Raw genomic sequence first — 2453 nt, 5'->3', positions numbered from 1 at the left:
AAATACCAATTCCCTTACGGACACAGACAAGCTTTCAGCTGGAACTGCTAGTCAGGAAGTTACTACTGATAGACAAGATGGTCTATAAATATCTCACATAGAATGATGTTAAGGCACCACTGCTGTGGCCATAAAACCAAATATTCAGAAGTTAGAAAATGCCAGCATGCAGGGCCTGTGTACAACACTGAGCCAGCCCCACAACCAATCCACTTCAAAAGCCTCTCTAGCTGACATAATGCCCTTGTTTACCTGGATGTTACAGCTGGAGATCCATGCTCAGCCAAGCCATTTTTTCTACTGGAGCATGGCAAGCTGTGTGAAGGGTTTCACCTTAAAAATATGTACTGGGGATTTTATCATCCTTTACCACCTGCCCTTGTTTTAGCTGCCCCATTTCCTCATTCAATGATTCCTGTAGGAAGCTGCATTTGCATGGGCTCCTGTGCTTTGCTGATGGGGGAAGCCAGCAGGGGAAGGCACCCCTGGCCTGCCAAGAGTCATGCTCCCTCCACAGCTCAGTGGCCAACTAGGCAGCAGGGAGATGAAATTGAAATCCAAATGGTTTGTTCCTTTCACTGATGTGAAAGCATCCTGAACTTTTTTCAGCTTTTCCAGCTTTGTCACCTTCAAATGAAATGTTTCATTTTTTTAAAGTATTTCAAGTATTGTCTTTAAAAATAAACACCAGAGGAGCTGCAGTAGATTGCCTGCTGTTATTGACTCTGGAAGGACTGCTGACTGAAGCACTACACATCAACAGAGCAATAGCGATTTAACGTTCATTAGTGTTTAGAGCAGTATCTCAGTGAGAAGATTAAGAGGCCAGGAAAACCACTGAATTTCTATTCTTTGTGATTCGAGGTAAGAAAATGCATTCAGCATTTTCCTGTTTGAATTCTCCCAGAGACATGACCATGATGGGAGATAAGACGTCCCCTCTCGTACTCACAAATTCTTTTAAAGGATGATTTAAAAATAAAATATTGTTCTGCGAGGGTGTATCTCAATAATGCAGCCTTACAGTATCTTTCAGAGGAAACAAAAGAAAAGGTGCAATGCTGCTACAGCTCAGAAATTGCTTTGTTATCTGACTCACACTTGGAGCAGAGCAGTCTCCACTCCTGGCATCTATCACAAAGCATCAGAAGAACAGCGCTGAGTTACAATTTTAAAATTACAATGGAAAGAAGCTATTATTTCCACTTTGTAGAACTATGATGGAAGCCAGGTCTCTGCTATCTAGAATAGCTATTTCCCCCCTCAGCATGTCCATTTCTCAGAATGTGCCTGTTTGGGGCTCATTAGCACATATTTTTTGTCCAAATATTTTTGCCTTCCTACAGTCACAAAGAAGAGGACTGAAAGAAAGTCAGCAAATTTTTTTTTCTTTTTCTGTTAGTTTTCCTGCGGATATATTTGCTAATACAGTAACGAAAAGCAAATTACACTCCTCCATAGCTACAGAAGTAATTATGGGCCATGTCTAATAACGGTTGCCAAAACAACTAACAATTCTCAAACTATCTCATAGAGTACTTTCTCCCCTGTGGGTCTCTAACAAGCTCAGCAGCTTCTTTCCCTTCCCAACCAATCTGTCTCAGCGCTAAATGTATATAAATACCATCCTCAAAATGTATCTACAATTTCATTGTCCTCTTGCTCCTCACTACAGATCAAATCTTAGCTGATGTCAGAGGTGAGATGCCCCAGAGCACAGGGACAGGAAAAGCAGCAGAGTAAGGCCTTGAACTCAGCAAAATGTCATGTCCTGTATTTATCCAGCTCCATGGCTTCACACTCCTGCTCCTCTCTAACGATTGCCTTTGCAAACTCCATCCTCCCATACCACTGCTTTCTTCCCTTGGCTACTTCCTACAGCATTAGTCAGGCAGGCCAGCGTGCACAGATCCATTCTTGAAGAGTTCAGGTGTCTCACATTAAAGCCACACTTGGTAGGAGACACCAAACTGGTAAGTGGGCCATAGCATGATGTTACTACAGTCCTGCCCTGTACCCTTACTGAGAGACAATGAGAGCACCTTCCCGAGCTTTCTCACTCTTTTCCAAGGAGCTCACCACTCCTGTTGGGTCACTTCTATACTTCTTTTCCTGGAGGGCCAAGAGCTGCGAGCAGCTGCCAGGGAGCACTGCTCACCAGTGGAGAAGCAGCAGGCATTTGTGGCTATAAAATGCAATTTTGTCCTATCATGTCTACAAACGAAATGGATGAGCTACCCTCGTGTGATGGAAACACTCTCTCTGGAACGATTGAGGTCCCACTCTCTGTTTCCCACATTCGTGACATTAAAAAACTGTTTTTATGCTATCCTTAGAGCCTTTTAGCCTAGGCACTAAAGATTATAGTAGTTTGTTTCCTTATAACAGATGCAAGGCATTACTCAACACATGTGATGAGAATGCATCAAAGAGAGAAGCTGTAAAATATTTCT

This window comes from Vidua chalybeata, chromosome 1, assembly GCF_026979565.1.
Source record: "Vidua chalybeata isolate OUT-0048 chromosome 1, bVidCha1 merged haplotype, whole genome shotgun sequence".
Taxonomy (NCBI): domain Eukaryota; kingdom Metazoa; phylum Chordata; class Aves; order Passeriformes; family Viduidae; genus Vidua; species Vidua chalybeata.
Note: the sequence above shows the minus strand (reverse complement) of the source record.